Genomic DNA, 6,000 nt, shown 5'->3' with positions numbered 1-6,000 from the left:
ATCATCCCACCTACCTTTTCCATTCAGTTCTACTCTAAACATTGAGCCACTCCCTTATTTAATTCACACACAATCACTCTCACACGCATACACATAAACACACACAAATCCAACCAAGCCAGTTGTGCTTGGAGCAACTTTTATCAAAGATCTGGAAAGACAGAGAAGGTCTGCAACACAGTAACAGAAATAACTTGGAAGTAATACTAGCTCTCCCTGTTCCTAGAGTCCATTTGGCCACCCCAACATTCCATGTAGGCCCAACCTCTCTTACTGGCTCTTCTTTCGATTCTCATCAGGGCCAACAATTAATGAACAGTTTCTCCCATGTTCTTATAGAAAATGCCTGGCCCTTCCTGTATTCTGCATTTCCTTTCCAGACCCTTCTCTGAGGCCTATATTTTCATAGCCAAATTATCCATCAAGGCATTTTCCCAAACAAAGAGAATTCTCTCCCTAAGAGGATTTAGATATCAGCAAATAAGAAATTTGGGTGAGGGAACCGAGGGCTGAAGAGATTTAGAAATTTGCCCCCAGGTTAAGGGTGCAGTAAGTAGTAAGTGACAGAGTCCAGATTCATTCTCTAGAACTGCACTGTCCAATATGGAAGCCACTCGTCTCATGTTGCTACTTAAATTTAAATTGTACTTAATTGAAATTTAATAAAATTAAAATGTCAGTTCCTCACTCTCACTACCCATATCTCAAGTGCTGAAGAGCTCACGTGGCTCGTGGCTATTGTACCGGGTAGCTCAGATACAGAACAGTTCCATCATTCAAGAAAGTTCTATGGGACAGTGCTCTGCAGACTGTACAGTTCCCAGACTTTGCTGTCTCTGGCCTAGCTGCCACATTGGAGAGGGTCACAGATTCATCTCATTCTTTTTATGTTGGACTGCCATCTGCTGTGCTATTTATAAATTCAAAGAAACACGGAGCATAGTTCCAAGTACAGAAAACCAGCTGAGTTTGTCTGTCATCTGTGTGAAGGCCACTTCTCTGCACAGGTGTCCAGCCTTTCAGTGACGAAATCACCAGACCATGCTCTTGCCATGCTTCTGCTGGCCTCGGAAGGCTGTTGAGACTGCTTGTCTTCTGGAAACAAAGGCCTCACTTCATCATCAGGGCGCTGGCCGCTTTATGAACCTTTCAGAAAGAGCAGGTCTTTTAAGGAGGGGGTTGTGTTTCCAGACCCTCACCGGCTTCGATGATAAAGTACGGCTGTCTCTCAGAGCAAGTGCTCTTAGTGGTGCTGTACTGATAATGATGTGCCTACTCCCGCTGCACCCTCACACTCCGAGTCCTTTCTTCTGTTCTCCCTTCTCTTGAATTATCCAGTTCAATTACTCAAACTGCCACCATTTCTTCATTTTGAGCTTTGATAGCAAGAGCAACGATTCATCAGGATTGAATGCCCTTATTTTTTAAAGTGATACAAATGTTGCTAATGCATTTTTTTTTAAATCCTCACCTGAGGATATTTTTTCCATTGCTTTTCAGAGACAGTGGGAGAGAGGGAGGGAGGGAGAAAGAGAGGGAGGGGGAGAGAGAGAGAGAGAGAGAGAGAGAGAGAGAGAGAGAGAGAGAGAGAGAGGTGACACATGGAATGGTTGCCTCCCCCATGCGTGACAGGGGTTGGGGAGTGAACCCACAACCTAGGTTCCTGCCCCTGACCAGGAATCGAATCTGTGACCCTTGGGTTCCTGGGCTGACGCTCTAACCATTTAACAACACAAGCCAGGGATGGATTGAATGCATTTAAATCAGTGGTTCTCAACTTGGCTACTCATTGCAATTACCTAGAGAGCTTGAGAAAAAGCCCGGTCCTCAGGCCCTCAGAAGATCAATGACAGAATCTTGAGGGATAGGTCCCAGGCATCCGCTTTATTAATAGTCCCCAGATGGTTCTGGCGTGCAGCCGGGTGGTCTGGCACCGCTGAGTTGCGTGCAATGACTGTAGAGGTTCCCAAACCTGGATGTGCATGAGCCTTGCCCCGAAAGCTTTGTAAAAATACAGATTCCCAGGCTCCTCACCCAGCAACTGAGTCACAATCTTAGAGCCTGGGATCAAGCTACCTGTATTTTTCTAAAGAGGCACAAGAGAGTCCAAGAGAAGATAGCTTTGCAAACACTTGCCTACGGGCAATTGCTACTCTGTAGGGCCAGGGCCAAATTGCTCCATATCAGTTGGCCTCTCTCTCCTGCACTTTGCACCCTCTGACAGGCTTCCATCTCCCCTCCACCCCGCCTCCCCGGCCCCCACCAGTACTCCACACCTGCAGTCCTGCTGGTCAAACACTCCCAGGGCCCCTCCTGCCTCCATCAGGTCTGGGTTTTATCTCTGCTTTCCAAAAGAAGAAAACAGAAGGGGAAAAACAAAAAGTTGACTCTTACAAATAAAGATAAAAAAAATAAGAAGGAAACTGAAATGAAACTGGCATCTAGAAAATGCTCAGAGAATTCCTTTGCAATGGACCTTTCTGCATTCGTAATATAACTTTCTGCCTCAAGATTAGTCTTGTTTCTTCCTAGCACCCAACCCGTTTTGCAATTGAGTCCATAGTCCAGCATCTTGCCTTATGTGCAGTAAGTAGTCAATAAATGTTTGAATATAAATGATTGTGCAGAAGTTTTCCTGTATTCATAATTTAACATTCATAGTTTTTGTTTGGTTGGTTTTTAGGTCTGGGTTGTGTGTTGTTTTTTTACTGTCAAAAAAACAAGTCCCTTTTGTAACAACTTAGTTCACTGGCATGTCTGCATACAGAAGTGGTAACGCAGAATTTAGGGAAATAATTTAAATTAGCAGAAGATACACTCTGCAAGCTGTCTAATAAATGCATTGGGAATTAATGTCACTCTAATTTTAAATCAATTTTCTGAAGTGGAAGAGCCCACTGAAACTTTCCCCACATATTTGCATGAATTTTGCTCTTAAATGTATATAAATGAACCAGAAGACCAAAGAAAACAGAAACAAATGTTACGTTTCTCCAAGGAGATTTACATCTCCTTGAAGAAACCCCAGCAGTTTCAGAGCCCAGGGGCTGCTGGGCATTTATTAAATCTGCTTATAGGTGGTTTTTCTCAGGCTCAATCCCTGGAGCTAGTTCAGACCTGATAATGACTCAAAGATGCTCATCCAGGAACCCTGTAGAAAGAGGCAATGATTATTGCCAGGGAGGGAGAGTTTTCCTTCCTTCCTTTTGCTTATATTTTGTTTTTTATACAATAAAAATCTATTTTAGGTAATAATAAATTTAAGTGTCCCAGCTCAATAGTGAACGTTGGGAGTTTCATTTTTATTCAAGTAGAAATTAGAGAGGACCCTTCCATCTCTGTTTAAAGATGAATTAAGTGGCCAAGCTTGTGTTCATTACTTGGTTTGAATTCTCTTTATTGGGAACTTTCTGCCAATTTAAACCTTTGATGATAAAAATTTATCCATTATAGAATATTTTTCTCTATCACACAATGTTTCCCAGTTGCATATTTCTTTATGCATTCTTCATGGATAAAGACCAAAGTGGATCTTGAAAGTAGCTTAAGGAAATAATCCAAACATTAGAAAATCTGTATGCAGGAAAATCTATCTGTAACTGTAAAAATTTCTAAACAAGTGTCCCTAGATAGAAGAATGGTCTAGCAAATTATAACAGATATTTGAAAGAATATTTTGAAGCCATTTGAAATACTGATTATGAAAGATAGCAGCCTGGAAATGCATATCAAATAACATTATATATATATCAACACCACAACGATATGCCCCTTCATACTCACTAGGATGGTTAGAATAAAAAAGACAGGTAATAAAAAGTGTTGGTAAGGATGTGGAGAAATTTCAAAACTCATACATTACTGATGGGAATGTAAAATGGCATGACCTCCTTGGAAAGCATTCTGGCAATTCCTCCAAAGGTTAAACACTTATCATATGACCAAGCAATTCCACTCCCAGATATATACCCTCCAAAATTGAAAACAGGTGTTCGAACAAATACTTGTACACAAATGTTCATAGCAGCACTATTCACAGTAGCCCAAAGGTGGAAACAACCCAATGTCCATAATCTAATGAATAGATAAACAAAACTGCTATATCCACACAATGGGTTATTATCCAGTCATAAAAAAGAATGAACTATTGTCTGGCTGGTGTGGCTCCGTGGTTGAGTGTCAACCTATGGACCAGGAGGTTAGGGTTCAATTTCCAGTCAGGGCACATGCCCAGGGTTGCGGGCTCCATCCCCAGTAGGGAGCGTGCAGGAGGCAGCCAAATGATTCTCTCTCATCATTGATGTCTCTATCTCTCTCTCCCTCTCCCTTCCTCTCTTAAATCAATAAAAATATATTCCAAAAAAAGGAATGAACTACTGATACATGCTACAATGTGGATAAACTTTGAAAATATTATGCTAAGTGAAAGAAGCCAGACACAAAAGACCTTATATTGAATTAATTCATTTATATGAAATGTCCAGAACAGGCAAATCTATAGAGACAGAAAATCTCTGGGGCTTGGAAGGGTTGGGGTAAATGGGGAGTGACTACTAATGGGTAAAGGGTTTCTTTTGGGTGTGATGAAAATGTTCTAAAGTTGATTGTGGTGATGGTTGCACCACTCTGTGAATATACTATAAACCATTGAATTATATACTTTGAGTGGGTGAATTGTATGGTATGTGAATTATATCTCAATAAAGTTGTTATAAAAACACACCTAGGTATAAGCACACTATTACTAGAGAAAAGCATATGCATAGATAAAAAATTCAAATTTTAAATATTTAATACGATTATATAATTATAATGACAAGATTAAAAATAAATCCGATGAATGTAGAGCTATCAGTACAGGGATTTCCAAGCTATTTTTGTGAGTATCCCATATTGTCTTCAGTAAAGATTTCACTTTTTTTGCTTATAGCACTTGGTGACTCTCCCTAAAAAAAGAAATGTAGTATTATAGATTAGAAAGGTGACTGACAGGTGCACAGTAAATCTGCAATAAATATTAGCCAAGTAGGTATTTCTTGGGCTATAACCTGAGCCCCCTTCTCCCTCTCACTCTTATTCTCTCCCAGAACTTTGACTCCTTCTGCAATAATAATCCACAAATGTATTTCCAGCATGAAACTCTTTCCCAAGTTTCAGACTCCTATAGCTAACAGTCCCTTGTTAATAATAAATATAAAAAGTTTATTAATAAACTGTGTTCATTGCGATTAAGCCCTCTTCCCTTAGAATCAGCACTTATAAAATATTTTTGACTTTTTAAAAATATTTTTATTGATTTCAGAGAGGGAGAGGGATAGAGAGATAGAAACTTCAATGATGAGAGAGAATCATTGATTAGCTGCCTCCTGCACACCTCCTACTGGGGATGGAGCCTGCAACCTGGGCATGTGCCCTGACGGGGAATCAAATTGTGACCTGCTGGTTCATAGGTCAATGCTCAACCACTGAACCACACCAGTTGGGCTATTTTTTACCTTTTATTTGAGCCAATGCAAGCTTGTTTATTTGAACACTCCACCTCAAAACAAGTGTCAAGCTCTTGTAGTAAACCAGGAAAGGAATATGAAAGGTGGGAGAAGGAAATTAACAATGTCTGTAGGACTGTCTCCTCTGAATTTCCTCTTGAAATCCAAAGCAGGTGCATTTTCAAAGATAGCTCCACCCTTCAACCCCTCTCCCCCTCTTATCACCTAGTCATGAAATACTAACACTGAGATTGTTGAGAGTAGGGTCAAACATGTGATCTCAAGGACCCTAACAAGAGGCTATAAATGCTCCAGAATGGGAGAGATATTTTGATGATAAATAACTACCTTGCACTGTGTTAAGGCTCCACATGCATAACCCCATTTAAACCTCACATCAACTCCAAGGTGAATGCTAATAATAGCTACATTTTCAGATGGATTCAGGCTGGAATAATAAGTTGATCAAGGTTACACATCTAGGAAGTAGAGGAACGAGAATTTGAATATATAC

This window comes from Plecotus auritus (assembly GCF_963455305.1).
Source record: "Plecotus auritus genome assembly, chromosome: X".
Taxonomy (NCBI): Eukaryota; Metazoa; Chordata; class Mammalia; order Chiroptera; family Vespertilionidae; genus Plecotus; species Plecotus auritus.
Note: the sequence above shows the minus strand (reverse complement) of the source record.